The 19,281-nt window shown below is 44.5% G+C and overlaps 1 protein-coding gene across 1 annotated transcript in view; it reads left to right on the top strand.

Annotated features, from left to right (window-relative positions):
• Positions 1-19,281, top strand: part of LOC124545626 — a 258,100-nt gene that overhangs the window by 203,708 nt on the left and 35,111 nt on the right. The window lies entirely within an intron of this gene.

Below are 19,281 nucleotides of genomic sequence, written 5' to 3'. Positions count from 1 at the left end.
TGCAACAAATACCACATGTACTATGATGAGCTGCAGTTGCATCTAAAAGGGGAATTTATTTTAAACTTTGTACACCTTTAGTGGGCCATTGGAAATGGAAATGATCGTATGGCACTGTCGGCCGGGAGGCCCCATTCGGGGGAGTTTGGCCGCCGTATTGTAAGTCCTTTTTACGTGACGCCACATCGGCGACTTGCGGGTCAATGATGATGCAAATGATGATGAAGGACACACAACACCCAGTCTCCTGCTGGGAATCGAACCCGGGCCCCCTGTGTGGTAGGAGGTAACGCTACCGCTACGCTACGGAGGCGGGCGGTGGGTCATTAAAACAACATAATGTGCAAGCAGCAAGGCGCACTACTCAGGCAATTCCGAGAAAATGGCAAGAGAAGTTTAACGCATCTGTACCTACCTGTGAGTAGCTACAGATAGCCGGCCGGGGTGGCCGAGAGGCTCTAGGCGCCACAGTCTGGAGCCGCCCGACCGCTACGGTCGCAGGTTCGAATCCTGCCTCGGACATGGATGTGTGTGCTGTCCTTAGGTTAGTTAGGTTTAAGTAGTTCTAAGTTCTAGGGGACTGATGACCTCAGAAGTTGAGTCCCATAGTGCTCAGAGCCATTTGAACCAAGGTACAGATAGTAATAAGTCTACATCTACATCTACGTGGTTACTCTGCAATCCACACTTAAGTGCCTGGCAGAGGATTCATCGAACCATTTTCATACTACATCTCCACCATTCCACTTTAGAATGGCACGTGAGAAAAAGGAACACCTAAATCATTCCGTTCGAGCTTGGATCTCTCTTATTTTATTTTGACGATAATTCCTCCCTACGTAGTATTTTCACATACAGAAGAGAAAGTTGTCGATTGAAATTTCGCAAATAGATCTCGCCGCAAAGAAAACCGCCTTTGTTTCAGTGACTGCCACCCCCAACTCGCGTATCACATCAGTGACACTCTCACCCCTATGGGGCGATAGCACGAAACGAGCTGCCCTTCTTTCACTTTTACGATGTCCTCCGTGAACCTTACCTGGTAAGGATCCCATCTCGCGCAGCAGTATTCCAGCAGAGGACTTACAAGTGTAATGTAGGCTGTCTCTTTAGTGCGTTTGTCGCATATTCTAAGTGTTTTGCCAACGAAGCGCAGTCTTTGCTTCGCCTTCCCTATAATATTATCTATGTCCTCTTTCAAATTTAAGTTGCTCGTAATTGTAATTCCTAGGTACTTAGTCGAATTGACAGCCCTTAGATTTGTGCAATTTATCGTATACCCAAAATTTATCGGATTTATTTTAGTAGCCATGTCGATGACCTCGCACTTTTCTTTGTTTAGTGCCTATTCCCACTTTTCGCACCATACAGAAATTCTCTGTAGATCATTTCGTAATTGGAATTGATCGTCTGATGATTTTACCAGACGGTAAATTACGGTGGCATCTGGAAACAATCTAAGGGGGCTGCTCAGATTGTCACCTAGATCATTCGCCTAAATCAGGAACAGCAGAGGGCCTATGACACTAACTTGCGGAACGCCAGATATCACTTCTGTTCTACTCCATGATTTACCGTCTATCCCTACGAACTGTGACCTCTCTGAGAGGAAATCACGAATCCAGTCACACAACTGAGACTATACTCCACGTGCAGCCAACTTGATTAATAGTTGCTTGTGAGGAACGATATGAAAAGCCTTCTGGAAATCTAGGAATATGGAATCGATCTGAGATCCGTCGACAGCATTCTTTACTTCATGGGAACAAAGAGCTAACTGTGTTGCACAAGAACGATATTTTCTGAATCTGTGTTGGTTACGTATCAATACGTCATTTTCTTCTAGGTGATTCATAATGTTAGAGTACAGTATATGCTCCAAAATCCTACTGCAAATTGAGGTCAGTTATATGGGTCTGTAATTCAATGGACTACTCCTATTTCCTTTCTTGAATATTGGTGTGAACTGTGCTACTTCCCAGTCTTTAGGCCCGGCCGTAGTGGTCGAGCGGTCCTAGGCGCTACAGTCCAGAAGTGCGGGCCCTCTACGGTCGCAGGTTCGAATCCTACCTCGGGCATGGTTGTGTGTGATGTCCTTAGGTTAGTTAGGTTTAAGTAGTTCTAAGTTCTAGGGGACTGATGACCTCAGAAGTTAAGTCCCATAGTGCTCAGAGCCATTTGAACCATTTTTGAACCAGTCTTTAGGAACAGACGTTTCGTCAAGTGAGCAGTTGTATATGGTTGCCAAAAAAAGGCGCTATTGTGTCTGCATACTCTGAAAGTTATTGTGGTCAAGCAGTTATTTTTCGCGCGTAGCAAGTGCATCGTAGCTCTCCGTCTTCAGGCCATAAGTGGCCCATCGGGACCGTCCGACCGCCGTGTCATCCTCAGAAGGGGATGCGGACAATAGGAGCGTGTGGTCAGCACACCGCTCTCCCGGTCGTTACGATGGTTTTCTGTGATCGGAGGCGCTACTATTCGGTCGAGTAGCTCCTCAATTGGCCTCACGAGCTGAGTGCACCCCGAAAAACGGCAACAGTGCATGGCGGCCCGGATGGTCACCCATCCAAGTGGCGGCCACACCTGACAGTGCTTAACTTCGGTGATCTCACGGGAACCGGTGTACCCACCGCGGCAAGGCCGTTGCCCAAGTGCATCGTAGGCGAGGCGATAATTCGAATCCCGTTATCACTCACTTTTTAACATACATTTTTTTCATCACTGGTCACATTATTTAAGTTATATTACATTTGAGAGGTAATATAATGAAAAACACCACTTATAGTGAATTTAATATGTTGTTTGACTGTTTACAATTTGTAATTAAAGTTTCAAGAACGAGGGACAGGCTTGGATAGCCCATATTAAACTTCGATAAATAATGCTACGAATGACGTTATTCACAATCAGTAATATACAAAGTCGCAATGTGCCGGACCACAAGAGTAATGTGCAATTACTCTTCGCCAGCCGGTGTGGCCCATGCGGTTCTAGGCGACCGCTACGGTCGCAGGTTCGAATCCTGCCTCGGGCATGGATGTGTGTGATGTCCTTAGATAAGTTAGGTTTAACTAGTTCTAAGTTCTTGGGGACTGATGACCACAGATGTTAAGTTCCATAGTGCTCAGAGCCAATTACTCTTCGGATGTGCTCTCGACATCACACGTTGCAGGATGTTATTTGTCATACAGGCACGGAAACATAAACTGTAACTTCACGCAAATAAACGTGTTTCTTTTTTTTTTGGTTATATTATCTCTCAAAGGTCATACAAAGTAAATAATATGTCCAGTGATGAAAAAATAGATTAATGATTAAATCCGGGAGCCAAACCGCCGCATCATGCACGTTCGTCTTACGAATCTCGAAAGCCAATAACTTTTTTTTTTTTTTCAATTTTGCTCGGTGTAATTGGTCGTAGCGGGCGTTACATGACATCCGTTGAAGTCTGTTGTTGAGCCCTTCACTCAGGTTTTTTATTACCGAGACCATGCAGCTCTCTGACCGAACACGCTGAGTTACCGTGCCAGGGGGTGGCCGAGCAGTTCTAGGCTGTACAGTCTGGAACTGCGCGACCGCTACGGTCGCAGGTTCGAATCCTGCCTCGGGCATGGTTGTGTGTGGTGTCCTTAGGTTAGTTAGGTTTAAGTAGTTCTAGGGGGTTGATGACCACAGAAGTTAGGTCCCATAGTGCTCAGAACCATTTGAACCATTTCTACCGTGCCGGCTTTCACTCGCCACCATGAATAACGGCCGGCACCAACGTACAGATACATAATCCATATAATAGACGCGTAAAACTTCTCTTCCGATTTTCTCGGAATTGCCAGAGTAGTGCCCCTTACTACTTGCCCTCTGTATTGTTTCACTGGCATACTAAAGGCGAACAAAGATTGAAGTAAATTGTGATACCAGCGTCATGGCCTCCCCTCGTAAGTGCAAAACCAATAAACTTTAAGACATGTATCGAAAATCTCGATATCGACCTGTGTGCACTATCAAAATGTGTACAGGATACATGGTTAAACCTCAACCCGCACAAAACCCAAACGGAGCCTGATTGGTCTTTCTAGGCTCATTAGTCCTAAATATTGGGACTCCTACCATCTTTACCCATAGATAGAGAAATATAAACGTCTCTTTTTCGGAAAGAGTCCAGGAGCAATAACAGACGAAAATCTAAATTGGAATGAGCACGTAACTGCAGTTTGCAAGTAGGATTCTCTACATGCCCTACGAAAATATGAAAGCCTCTTTCCTCTTGACGTGAAAAAGAAACTTGTACAGACACTTACGCTTCCAGTTATTGATTACCGTCGTGTTATAGTGCAAGGCCTTTTTCAGAAAAGCTCATGGCGCCTGGAAGTGGTTATGGCTGTCTGTGTTCGTTATATCTCTGATGTTCGACTCTTTGATCGAATCTTCTCTGTCCCATTCCACTTTCTCCAAGTACTTCTCAACAGCAGGAGCCCGACTCTGGAATAACCTCCCGCATTATAGTAGAGAACTGAATAACATCTGCAACTTCAGAAGACGGTTAATGACTTATCTACCGAGGCGACAATAAGCATTACCATTGTCCCCGTGGCACTAGTTACTCAAGTAAAAACTTTTTTCCAAACAGAACTTCCTCATTTACCAGTGTTCTTAGCCGATGCCGTCTCGTTAAATTTCCTTTTCCCAGAACTCGTTACATCATAAACATCTATTTTGTACACCAATAAACTATTTTATATTTGTCCCTATTATTATTATTATTATTATTATCATCACAATTATGGCATCAGCTGTAGTAGTAAAAGTACTGCCGGCATGAGTTTAGTTCATACTACTATTTACTCACACTGCCATTTCAGACACTCAAATCGTTTTAATTGTACTTGTCATATTAAAATTGTTATTTCTTAGGAAGCTATGATGTAAAAAATGTATTGTATGTGTGAAACACTGGTCCGATGTAACAGAAGGCCCCATGGGCCTAATCAGATCAGGTTAAACAAAAAAAAAAAAAAAAAAAAAAAATATATATATATATATATATATATATATATATATATATATATATACAGCGTTAACCATATCCGTTACTTAGTTTTTTGTCAGCTGTCAAAAAGGTTGCACGCGTTTTGGTAGACTTTTTCTGGCCTTCTCCCTTTATCGTCGTAGAGTCGGCATGTCAACCTGGATTTGGCCGTGTTACTGATAGATAGTAGCCAACCCGCCCGAATAGCCGTGCGTGTTAAACCGCCACTTTCGGAAAGGGGAGGTACGCCAGTCCCTGATCGAATCCACCCAGTGGGTTAACGACGAGGGTCGGTCTGACGGTCAACCTGGATGTGGTTTTTACGCGGATTCCCATATCCCGCTAGGTGATTACCGGGCGGGTGCTGAAGTCCCGTCTCGCTTACTCGATACGCACATATTTAGAAACTCGCCCACGTGCACACGCAGACAGTTGGGGCACTCATATTCCGTGCATGGACGAAACGGGGTGGCGACAGAAAGGGCATCCGGCTACCCCTTCAACTAACCATGCCAAATCCGTCAATAAACATTCCGACCCTGCTCAGAATCAGGACAAAGACAAAAAAAGAGGAAGCGGTAGAGGGCAGCCGGATCCTATCCCTGCCTTCACCCATTCCCCCTGAAAAGAAATTTGTGTGATCCATATATCTGCGTGTAGTGTAGTCCCATGTGAAAGTGGGACAACGTGTAAGAAGTCTTTTCGAAGTGTATAATTGACATGGGACGTGGGTAGCATCCCGGTATTCACCTCCTCGGATGCAGGAAACTGGCCGCCGGGTGCATTCGCTGCGGGGCCGGCGCTTCTCCCCTAATCCCGGAAGCTGTGTGCTAACGTGCTCGGATATCCGGGTGGATACACGCGTTTTGCTAGTACATGCGATTATTTGTTCAGTATAAAAATGGATCAGAGAATTTTTAAAAGAACGGAATAGAATGCTGCAAAGTTATAGTGATGATAAGTATTGCTTTAGGTGAGTCTGGTGTAAGCGAAACAAGGTTTAAGAGTGGCAAAAGCGTCTTGAAAAATGTCGTAGATGGTAATGAAGATGACTAGCGCTCTGGAAGTCCTGAATAACAACCGGAGAGGCGCTCTTGATGTTGACACGTAAGCAGGCACGTGCCATGAAATGTTTTCCGTTCTTTTCGGTGCGAAACGTGTGACAGGAAAAATTGTTCAGAAATTGTTGAATTTCGAGCGAAAACAGGTGCGGATGACACTTGCTCAACAGTCTCTAGATGAAGTCAGCAACGATGCAGAACTACTGAAACGTGTCATCATAACTGCTGAAACGTCGGTTTACGAATATGACGTCGAAACTAAGGCTCAGTCGTATCAGAACACCGAGACCTAAAAAATCTCGACAAGAGCGGAGACATGTGAAGGTTGTGCTCACTGTTTTCTTCGATTCCAGCCTAGTGATGAATGAATTTCTACCAAAAGGTCAAACGATTAGTAAGGAGTACTACTTACAGGTTCAACGACTTTTGCGTGAATCAGTAAGAAAAATCTGATTTCTAGCGAAACATTTCAAGGCTCTTCCACTACGAAAATGAACCTATCCACATTTCGTAAATTTTTCCCCAAAAATAATAATGTAGTAATATCCCAGCTTCCATATTCACCAGAGATGGTCGCCACGTAACGTTGTCAGTTCCTAAAATTAAAGAAAGCTTAAAAGGCCGTTATTTTGGAAATATAGATGATATTCAAAATGAATCTCTGAATGAGCTAAGTGCCGTCACTAACACCGAGTTCCGGAAGAATTTCGGAAATTGGAAGAAGCGACGTGATAAGTGTATAATATCTCACGGTGACCACTCCGAAGGGGGTAGCACGGATATAGAGGTATAAATAAAATTATTTTCAGAAAATAAAATTTCCTGTTATTTCGTGAACACACCTTATTTATTGAAGGAAGAATGTTAGGGTTCAACGTCAACTCGCTGACGATTCGGAAAGGAAGGGGAAAGAAATCGGCTGTGGACTTCCTAAGGAACCATCCCGCTATCGCGTAGGCTGATTTTCCTAAATCACGTAAAACTTAAATCTGGTTGGGAATCGAACAACTGTCTTTCGGAATACGAGTCAGGTGTCTTACTACAGTGCTATTAAGTTTTTTTCCTAACCATAAGGAGGTATCTCATTCATATTCTCTATAATGCTACAAAAAGCTCCGGTGAAGCTTGATGCACCATTCCAGTGAAGCTTCAGAACAATGTAGGAATCGCATATTGATATCCTAGAAAAAGACGTAGTGGCGATTGTTTACCATTAACTTTGCCCGGTGCCTTGCAGAACGTCGCATGTGCATGAAGGTTAAGGAGAAACGATGAGGTAAGTCACCCATTGTTATAATCAACCGAAACACATTTTTAACTTGAAAAATTTGCGCTAGAAACTTACTTCATACGCATCAGCACAAGCTGAATAACTTGTTGGCCCTGACTCGCTTTCCTAGTGTAGTTCTCATTCTTGAAATTTTGTCATTTTTACCATTCTTTGTCAATCTTGGATGTTAGTAATTTGTGTTCTTAGCATCTACCTCTTCGAAAACGGATGATAGCTAAAACTGGTCAATAATGGAAAAAAATAATTGGCTGACGGAGAAAAAAGCTGTCGTTTCAGAAATTTTGCATGACTGTGCCTACCGGCAGTAAGAAAAGCAATTAGCACATCCAGTATCATGCCCGAAAGAGAACTGTTTCTGATGCACAATGTCTCATATAGGCACTGGTATTCACTTCTTCTTGTATTAGTGTGAAACCTAATAGCTAATTTGTGTCACACTTTCATTCATGGTGTTGAATTTTCAATTGATTAGATCTTGGATGAAAGCAAATATTTCAGCATGACTCCCTAAGGGAGCCTTAGCGTACCAATTTGCCAGTCATGCAGTCCTAGCACTTGCTCTAACAAGTGGGGGTGAGCGTTAACATTCATGTATGCAAGCGCTGTGATGGGACCTATACACTCTACTCCTACAACAATGTGTAATTTATTTGTCAAACTATGTACACTACATTATTTTATCATTAAAATAAAAGTATTGCCTACAATTATCACATACCATAATGTTGTAGGCCCCTGTATGTTGTGTACGACAGTGTATCTCCAATGTGAACACAGACTATTTTGTGGTTCAATACATGTCAGACTATTTTTAACAAGCTAGAACTAAAATTGTTTTAAAATAGGAGAAGTCGGATACACGTCATTTATTATGTTAAATAATACATAATACAATAATCACAGGTGCGCAGCTCGTGGTCGTGCGGTAGCGTTCTCGCTTCCCACGCCCGGGTTCCCGGGTTTGATTCCCGGCGGTGTCAGGGATTTTCTCTGCCTCGTGATGACTGGATGTTGTGTGCTGTCCTTAGGTTAGTTCGGTTTAAGTAGTTCTAAGTTCTAGCAGACTGATGTCCATAGATGTTAAGTCCCATAGTGCTCAGAGCCATTTGAACCAATAATCACATCACTACATCAGTTTAGAATCTCAGTTTTGTTTATTGATTTCTGTGCCATTGTAATTAAATTAATTTACGGAAATATTAACCAGAATTCCCTCCACGTACTTTAAATCAACATCTGAGCGTGAGAAAATGGTAACATCTCATATATCTCAATGAATATTCCATGTTTATATGTTTAAAATCTTTGGCACACAAACTTCTTATCATGAATCAAAGCCAATAGACACAGCTGGACGTTTGGTCCAGCAATGAATATACTCGGAGTTTCACAATTGTTATTAAAGGCTTCTGGGGGTTGTAGAAGAGACTTAGTAGATAAAGTCCTGATAAGGAACCTATAACCTTAAATGTACCGTTTCGATGTAAAATAAGTTTGAAGATCGCATCATTTTCAAATCTCCAGCCTCGCGGTAGGCACACAGTGGAGCTCTGACATTTGAGCTCTACAGGAACTTCTCCACATGTGACTCTGTTGTTCGTTGCTCAATTTGTAACTGCGACGCAAGCTTTCATACACACTGTCAACAAATCCAGATGTGTACAATTTAATTTCTACTGCCATCAGAATCCGTTCAAGGAGGTCTTCTTCCATCTGTACAGGAGATTCTTCGTATGAACCCGCGAGAAAAGGTCAAAAGGAGTTAAATCTGGTGATCGTGGTGGCCAAAGAACTGGTCCAGCTCCACCTATCTATCTCTCAACGTATGTCTAGATGACATGTTGGCCGACGCCACGTGCAAAATGTGTGGGTGCGCCATTACGCTGCAACCACATTTGCTGAAGGAGCTACAGTGGCGAATATTCCAAGTACTTCTAAAGCAGCTTGTTCCGAAATTTGAGGTACCGGAGATCCGTTACGCAGTATGGAAGAAGGCACGGACTAGTAAGACGACCAGCTCGCACACTGATATTGAACAGTTCTTGAAATCTGTGTGGATGCGTGGAATGAGGACTTTCGTCATCTAGAATCTGACTGTTTTAACAGTTGAAAACAGGCTTCATCCTAAAAACAACGGAGCGTGGAAATTACGCCATGCCTTCATAGTAATGTAGAAGCCATTAACTGACACGTAGTGGAAGATCTACCGGAGTCAATGGATGAACGTTCTTCCGGCGCCAACGGTAGAGCTGTTTGCGATGAAGAGCATGCCAAACGCTCGCGCGGGGCACGTCCATCTCACGGGCAGTTTTTCGGCTGTTCATCATTGAGCTCTTTTCCGCGTAACGAAGGACGTCCTCTTCAAGTTCGAGAGTACGGTACATCCGTGGAGCACCACAGTCAACCTTCCTACTGTAGTTGCGAACTACGAATGCACCTGTTTCTCACAGTCGTTGCAGTCGGACGAAAACGCATATGACGGAAAACGTTATTTGTGCATGTGTTCTGCGGCTCTTTTATTATTTCCAGCTTCATCGTAAATTGTTAACATCTCTGTAAATTTCCGTTAACTATCAACATCCCTGTGTACTCCTCAAATGCGTATTTCGCCATTCTGTACCGTACCAGTGGCCCTTACTACCCAAAGACGAAATGACAAGTGGGCAGAACACTGAAGCGGTGGTTGTAAACAAAGGACACATTACGTCAGGGTACTGATGGCGCCCACTTCTCATTTTACGTGTGTCCCGCAAAGCGGGCGCTTTGAAAGTGATCTGACCTACAGCATTCTTTTAGATTCAAACAGCAGATTTCCGTAAATGGATTCCTTATGGTTGGTTGGTTTGGGGAAGGAGACCAGACAGCGTGGTCATCGGTCTCATCGGATTAGGGAAGGATGGGGAAGGAAGTCGGCCGTGCCCTTCCAGAGGAACCAGCCCGGCATTTGCCTGGAGTGATTTAGGGAAATCACGGAAAACCCAAATCAGGATGGCCGGACGCGGGATTGAACCGTCGTCCTTCCGAATGCGAGTCCAGTGTCTAACCACTGCGCCACCTCGCTCGGTAATTCCTTATGAAAATGTTATGTACGAGGGTAAGTCAATTAGTTATAAAATTTTACTGTAATCAAATGGGAAACTTAAAAGAACATGATTTTTGACATAGTCTCCGTGTGTTTCAACGCACTTGGTCCATCGTTGTACAACCTTCCTGATGCCCTCATGAAAGAAGGTTCTCGGTTGAGCTGCAAGCCAGGAATGCACTGCTTCGTCCGAGGCAAATCGACGGCTCCTTAATGCCTGTTTGAGTGGACCAAACAAGTGATAGTCAAAAGGGGCATGATCGGGACCATATAGCGGATGATCCAGTACTTCAAATTTGAGTTTCTGGAGCGTTTCAGCAGTGTGAGCGACAGTATGCGGACGGGCATTGTCGTGCAACTAAACAACACCTTTTGACAGCAATCCTCAGCGTTTGTTTCGAATTGCAGGCTTCAGCCTGGCAGTAAGCATCTCACTGTAACGTACACTGTTCATTGTTGTGCGCCTTTCCCCATAACGTTCCAGTACTGGTCCTTGTGTGTCCCAAAAAACTGTAAGCATCAGTTTTCCTGCGGACGGTTGGATCTTGAGATTTTCTTTGCACGGCAAAGTTGGATGTTTCCATTCCATACTCTGTCGTTTATTCTCCGGCTCGTAATGATGGATCCATGTTTCGTCACCAGTAATGATCCTGTCTAAGAAGTTGTCCCCATCGTTACCATAGCGATTCAAATGTTTTTTGCAGATGTCCAAGCGCGTTTGTTTATGCAACTTTGTGAGTTGTTTTGGAGCCCATCTTGCACGAACTTTATAAAACCTCAAGTCTGTTGTGGATGATTTCGTAGACAAAACCGTGACTAATTTGGATACGATGTGCCACTTCGTCAATAGTTAATCCTCTGTCTAAGAGAATCATTTCACGTGAACGCCCAATGGTTTCTTCATTTGTTGCGGTAAACGGTCGTCCGGCTCCTTCATCGTGCGTAACACTTTTGCAAACATTTCGGAATTTTTCTATCCATTCGTAGACACTCCGTTGTGGCAAAACACTGTTCCCGTACTGTACCGAAATTCTTTGATTAATTTCGGCCCCTGATACGCCTTCCGACCACAAAAGACGGATCACTGAACGTTGCTCTTCTTTGGTTCAAATAGACAGCGGAGCAGCCATGATTAACAGCACGACAACGATAATGAAACTAACCTAGCAGCTTGAATATTGCAAAGATATAACAATAAATAAACAATTCATGCGTCATCAACGTAAAACGGCAGTACTACCAAATACAACTAAATTTCGGCTAATAATTTTCTTACCCTCGTATTAAGTCCATTCCACACTCCCTAGAAGCTTGTAACAGTAACTGTGAAACACCCAGTATGCAACTACTACTGTACTTAGACCTCAAATCCTCGTGTGGCTATCCTAATATAGTTCTGTGTGGTATCCATTAAAGTATTCAGGCACCAGCAGAGCTGATGTTCTTCCTATCTTTTTCTTTTTCAAGCGATCCCTCTACCACATAATCAGAAACCGCGAACAGAAATGTCAGAAATCAGAGGCGAAAATGTCTGTGAAAATCTCTTGCGCTGGGTGCTCCATAGCTTGTATGTAAAGGAGTTACATAAAAATAAGGAAACAGGGCGAGAAACATATGCTTGAACATGTATGTAGATGGTACTGAAGCCTGCAGGTTGCGCAGCTGTATTTGACCACGAAAGACACCTGTAAAATGTCCTTAATACGTCGCATCTGCCGGTCGTGGTCACAACGATGTTCTGTGTTCCTGTGAGTGTGTCAAGTCGGAGCCAAGTGCATCTGAACGTCGGAAAATATTGGTGTTCGTATGGTGGGTGCTTGCGAAACAAAGGTAGCTGACGTGTCTGCTGCTTCAACAGGCACTGTATTGAAGACGTATATCGAATACAGGAAAAAGCGGAAAACATCGGCTAAGGCACAGCTCGAACGAAAGTCTGTGTTGATTGATCTTGACGGAAGGTCATTGAACAGGATTGTGGCAAAAAATAAGACGACGACAGCTGCAAAAGTCACTGCAGAACTAAATGTCTCACTCGCGAAACGTGTCAGCACCAATGCAGCACGAAGTGAGCTCCAGAGAGCGAACTTGAACTTCAGAACCACACATCAGAGATGCGAATACCCATAACAGGAAAAAGTGGTGCCGATGTCTATAGAGCAATGGAAGGAAGTCATTTGGTCGGATGATTCTTGTTTCCACTGTTTCCAACTGCTGGCCGAGTTTACGTCCCAGGACTGAATCAAGACTGAAACATGGCGGGGGTTCAGTGATGATTTCACAGCCATATCGTGGTATTCGATGGGCTCCATTATTGCTCTGCAAGTGAGCATAACTGTCAAACATTATGTCACCATCTTGCCTGGTCTGGTCCATATCATGACACAATTCCACTCCCCAATGGTGACACTGTGTTCCAAAGCGAAAGCGCCCCTGTTCATATAGCTCGCATCGTTCAGGGTTGGTTTTGTGAGCGCGAGGATGAATTATCACATCTCTTCTGGCCCTTGCGGTCAACAGACCTCACTATTATTGAGCCTTTAAGATCTATTTCGAAGAGAAGGGCGTGTAATCGGTATCCATCGTATTTACCTGAATTTGCCACTATTTTGCAGGTAGAATGATATAAGATCATCTTGAAAAGCATACAGTGTCTATATTCATCAACTCTGAGATGCTTGGAAGCTGTTCTATATGCCAATGGTTTTCCTACATCGTAGTAGGCGTGGTAATGTGTTGCGTTTGTGGTGTTACCATATTTTTGTCAAGCCTGTGTATTTCATAGAGGACATCTTGTTGTATACCATGAGCTGTATTTCAAAAGAATTTATTTGCAACTTCGGTAATAGGCCAACAGTCCAATGTCAGTGGCATATGGTGCTATTTTTAATGTCCATACGGCATTTTTGTTTTTTAGAAAAGCCTGTCATTTTGGCGACAACGTTCTATTTCAACATCTAACGATTTTTAGTGTAGCATAATTGGACTGAATTACAAGCTGCACAAACTTATATTTTTCAAGAGGTTCGCTACCAACGGTGTAATTGTTTCGAGAAAATGTATTTACAGTCGACGTATACGGTATCACGATTCGAGATATTGTACTTTATCTAATATTTTTTAGATATTTTCACGCTCTAAAACAAAAGCATTTTGGTTAATCATTTGAAGCTGGAGTTGTCGTATGTTTCTGGGTTTAGAAACGATTATTTGTTGAGAATTTTAGCGAAGTACTGTCGCTGTATACGACTGCACCTATCTAATTACATGTACGTCGCTTTCTCCGGTTAAAAGCAGTGACAACAGAAAAATGCACTGCAGTATCTCAGCCAAATTAACGGCAAAATACTTGTGCGTTCAATTTGGACGGAACGGTAAAGGAAGGCAGATGTGCAGTCCCTGATAGTTAATATGAGACGAACACAGATCAGCCATAACATTGACCTACTATCGACATAAGCACGTCCAGGTGATAGCAGCGTCACCTGGCGAGGAATGACTGCTAGTCAGACACACGCACTGTACGTGTAGTATCAGTGAGCGTGTTCTCTGCGTGTACAATGGGAAAGCCGCGACATCTGTCTGAATGTGAGTGAGGGCAGATTGTGACGGCCCAGAGGCTCAGTACGAGCATTTGGGAAACTGCACGTCTTGTCGAGTATTCTAGGAGTTCTGTGGTTAGTGTCTTCAACAAGTGGCGAAACCAAGGTGAAACCACGCCCAGACGTCGTGGGGTTGGCCGGCCACTCCTCATTACAGATGTCGAACGTCGTACAGTGGGCAGACTGGTAAAACAGGACAGGCGGCGACCTGCTACGGAACTAACATCAGACTATATTTCGGGGCAGATTACAAGTGTGTCTGAACACACAGTTCATTGGGCACTCCTAACGATGGGTTCAAATGGTTCAAATGCCTCTGAGCACTATAGGACGTAACTGCTGAGGTCATCAGTCCCCTAGAACTTAGAACTACTTAAACCTAACTAACCTAAGGACATCACACACATGCATGTCCAAGGCAGGATTCGAACCTGTGACCGTAGCGGTCGCGCGGTTCCAGACTGTAGCGCCTAGATCCGCTCGGCTACTCCGACCGGCCCTAACGATGGGCTGCGCAGCCAACGACCAATGCATGTTAACGCAACTGCATCGACAACTACGACTGAAATAGGCACGTGACCATCGGCACTGGCGTTAGCGCAATGACAGCGCGTTGCGTAGTCTGATTAATCCCGATACCTTCTTCATCATGCTCACGGGAGGGCACGAATCCGTCGTCTTCCAGGGAACAGCTTCTTGACGACTCTACTGCGGGACGGAGACAAGCTGGCTACGGCTCACTTATGCTCTGGGCGTCCACGGGTCCAGTACAGCTCATGCAACGCACTTTGACAGCCAAGGCGTATCGTACACTGGTTGCATACCACGTACACCCCTTCATGACGATCGTGTTTTCCTATGGAAATGGCGTTTTTCAACAAGATAATGCGCCATGTCACAAGGCCAGGAGTTGATGGTGGAGTTAGAGGAACACAATGGCGAGTTAAATTATGTTGGCCGTCCAAGTCTCCAGATCTGAATCCGATCAAACACTTCTGGGTGTGATTGAATGTGGCGTGACAGCTCATCCTTGGAATTTAGAGGAATTAGGTGACGTGTGTGTGTGGGTGTGTGTGTGTGTGTGTGTGTGTGTGTGTGTGTGTGTGTGTGTGTGTGTGCGCGTAAGTGTTTGTGCAGATGTGGTGCCAACTCCTTCCAGCGACCTACCAAGGCCTCGTTGCTTCCATACCACCACACGTCGCCGCTGTTATCCGTTCCAAAGGTTGTTAGACAGGGGGTCATAATATTCTGGCTTATCAGTATATGGGTGCTACGGAGTTGAAAAGACTTCCCAGTGCAGAAAAAGATGTTACGATCCAGATCCATGCCCGTCTCAACGCTCGTTTTTGTGGCTAAAAATTGTGCGCCAGTGATACGAAACGTTCAAGCCACAGAAGCCGGACAGACACACCACACGGTTTTCTACCACCTCCATTCGTACAGATCAATGGATTGTACTAGAAAATTAAATAAAAAATGCTGTTTCCAAAATTTAAGAATGTACAAAATTTATCTTATTTAGAAATAAAACAAATGCACGTAACACCGCATATGTTATTGTTAAAACTTTGAAAGGCAAAGTTCATATTTTTTCTGGTGACAGGTGCAAGCAATTCTGGTGCATTGAAAATATTCTCAAATGTAATTCAATATTTTGATTACAAACGCAGTAGCATTCAAATAAAGGTCCTCGATTTACAAAGTTGTCAGAACGAAATTTCAGAAAGTATTGCCAACTATATTATAGAAGCTTTGAAAAAGCATATCCTTACTTCCTCTCAATGGATTGCTTTTGCTGGTTACACTGCAAATATTAACTCCAGTGGTCTTGCGCGCAGAGAAGACAGTTAAACCAAAGTACGATTACAGTAGGACGACCTGAGCACATATTACGCAGTACCCTGCAACACAGAACTTATTCTCTCTCCTTGGATATAGAACCTTTCGTTATGAAGATTTTCACCTTTTGTCGCATATAGGCAAACGAACTGAAAGATTTATGCGAATGTATAAGCACAAATTACGAACAGTTTTTAAACTATTCCATGATCAAATACATGCTTCTGCTCATAGTTGAACGGAAATGATGGTTTTTGTTGATAGTTGACGGTGGTTATGGTTTGTCACACACCTGATTACGATCTCACAATATACACGAAGATGGCCCTTTTTTGACTGAAATTGGTTCTGTAATAAACTGATTAACACAGCTGCTTGCAGCCACGATTTTTAAGGAATTTTTGGTGCACAGAGAAACTGCAAGACGCGGCTCTTCTATCGGAAACAAGACAACGGCTGGTCAGCCCCGAGCAGGGCTTGGATGTCAACAAAAGAACCGGACGAGTACAAGCAGGACTCGCATTCTGAGTTTCCCGTACAAACTTAATTATGTATACGGATAATAACAATAATGTGGCTCAATGGCGTGGTGCAAGTCTTTCTATTTGCCATTGAGGCAACTTGCGTGTCCCTAACCTACCTCATTTATCTAACTGGAGATAGGTTAACGGGGAATCTGAAAAAAAAACTATGTTTCTAACAACTCCTCAAATCGTTGAGAGATGAAAGCCTGCTTAAAACGAACACAAAGGAACCATAGTCCGACCAATATTCGATCGCTTGGCCTCTCAGTTGCCAAACAGGCCGTTACAGGTGCACCACCAGTCCCCGACATGTATGTAGACATTTCAACCAAAAGTTTTGATGAGCGAGTTTGTACACTGAAGAGCCAAAGAAACTCGTACACCTGCTACACTTGTAGGGCCTCTCGAGCACGCAGAAGTAAGGCAATACGACGTGGCAAGGACTCGACTAATGTCTGAAGTAGTGCAGCAGGAAATTGACATCATGAATCCTTCAGGGCTGTATATAAATCCGTAAGGTAACGAGGGGGTTGGAGATCTCTTCTGAACAGCACGTTGCAAAGCACCCCAGATACGCTAAATAATGTTCGTAACTGGGTTGTTTGGTGGTCAGCGGAAGTGATTAAACTCAGGGGAGTGTCCCTGAAGCCACTCTGTAGCAACTCTGGACGCGTGAGGTGTCGCACTGTTCTGCCGGAATTTGCCACGTCCGTCGGAATGCACAATGGACATGAATGGATGCAGGTGGTCAGAGTCACCTGTCAGAGTTGTATCTAGAAGTATCAGCGGGCCCATATCACTCCAACTGCACACGCCCCACGCCATTACACAGCCTTCACCGGCTTGAACACACTCCTGCTGACATGCAGAGTCCATGGATTCATAAGATTGTCTCCATACCCGTACACGTCCATCCTCTCGATACAATTTGAAATGAGACTCGTCTGACCAAGCAACATGTTTCCAGTCATCAACAGTCCAATGTCGGTGTTGACGGTTCCAGGGGAGACATAAAGCTTTGTGTCGTGCTGTCACCAAGGGTACACTAGTGGGCCTTCGGCTCGGAGAGCCCATATCGATGATGTTTCGTTGAATTGTTCGCACGCTGACACTTATTGGTGGCCCAGCATTGAAATCTTCAGTCTTTGTCCCGTTCTTGCAGGATCTTTTTCCGGCCGCAGCGATATCACAGATTTTATGTTTTATCGGATTCCACCATACAGCGAGATCTTCAGAGGTGGTAGTCCAGATTGCTGTACACACCGATACGTCTAATACGCAGTAGCACGTCCTCTTGTATTGACATATGCCTGTATTCGTCGTATACAATCCACAAGTTCATCAAGAAACTGTTGGTGCAGATTGTCCCACTCTTCAACGGCGATTCGGCGTAGATCCCTCAGTGGTTGGTGGGTCACGTCATCCATAATCAGCCCTTTGCAATCTATCGCAGGCATGTCCGACAGGGTTCATTTCTGGAGAACATGCTGGCCACTCTAGTCGAGCGATGTCGTTATCCTGAAGGAAGTCATTCACAAGATGTGCACAATGGGAGCGTGAATTGTCGTCCATGAAGACGAATGCCTCGCCAATATGCTGCCGTTATGGTTGCACTATTGGTCGGAGGATGGCATTCACGTATCGTACAGCCGTTACGGCGCCTTCTGTGACCACCAGCGGCGTTCGTCGGCCGCACGTAATGCCACCCCAAAACAGTAGGGAACCTTCACCTTGTTGCACTCATTGGACGGTGTGTCTAAGGCGTTCAGCCTGACCGGATTGCCTCCAAACACGTCTCCGACAATTGTCTCGTCGAAGGCATATGCGACACTCATCGATGAAGAGAACGTGATGCCAATCCTGAGCGGTCCATTCGGGATGTTGTTGGGCCCATCTGTAACGCGCTGGGTTGTCGTGGTTGCAAAGATGGACCTCGCCATGGACATCAGGAGTGCAGTGGCGCATCATGCAGCCTATTGCGCACAGTCTTAGTCGTAAAACAACGTCCTGTGGCTGCACGAAAGCATTATTCAACATTATGGCATTTCTGGCAGGGTTCCTCCGAGCCATGATCCTAGGTATCGGTCATCCACTGCAGGAGTAGCCCTTGGGCGGCCTGAGCGAGACATGTCATTGACAGTTCCTGTCTCTCTCTATCTCCTCCATGTCACTGCGAGATGCCTGGTCACTTCGCTTGTTGAGAGCCCTTCCTGGCACAGAGTAAAAATGCAGACGCGGTAGAACCTCGGTACTGACCGTCCAGGTATGGTTGAACTACAGACAACAACAGCCGTGTACCTCCTTCCTGGTGGAACGACTGGAATTGATCGGCTGTCGAACCCCCTCCGTCTAATAGGCGCTGCTCATGCACGGTTGTTTTCATCTTTGGACGGGTTTAGTGACATCTCTGAACAGTCAGAGGGACTGCGTCTGTGATAGAATACCCACAGTTAACGCCCGTCTTCAGGGGTTCTGAGAACTGGGGTGATGCAAAACTTTTTGATGTTTGTATATAGGCGTTGCTGACCACAGTGCCGTATTCTGCCTGTTTACATATCTCTATATTTAAATATGCATGCCTATGTGACATATATGGCGGTATCTTTCGACTCCAATGATTTAGAACTTACATCTTTCATACCGATAAGAGACCGTATATCTACCAGGTGATATAAATTTCAGCTTGTTTACTTCTACCCGTTCCTGAGAAAAGGGGGTGTTAACAGTCGGACAGACAGACAGACAGACAGACAGACAGGCGACAAAATTATAGTATAAGGGTTTTGTTTTTACTGTGACAAAAAAGCCCTGGAGGGAGACACACACTGTCCAGTCACATTACCGTGGCCACCTGTCAAAAGC

Source organism: Schistocerca americana, chromosome 8 (assembly GCF_021461395.2).
Source record: "Schistocerca americana isolate TAMUIC-IGC-003095 chromosome 8, iqSchAmer2.1, whole genome shotgun sequence".
NCBI lineage: Eukaryota > Metazoa > Arthropoda > Insecta > Orthoptera > Acrididae > Schistocerca > Schistocerca americana.
This window is presented reverse-complemented; position numbering and strand designations above follow the sequence as displayed.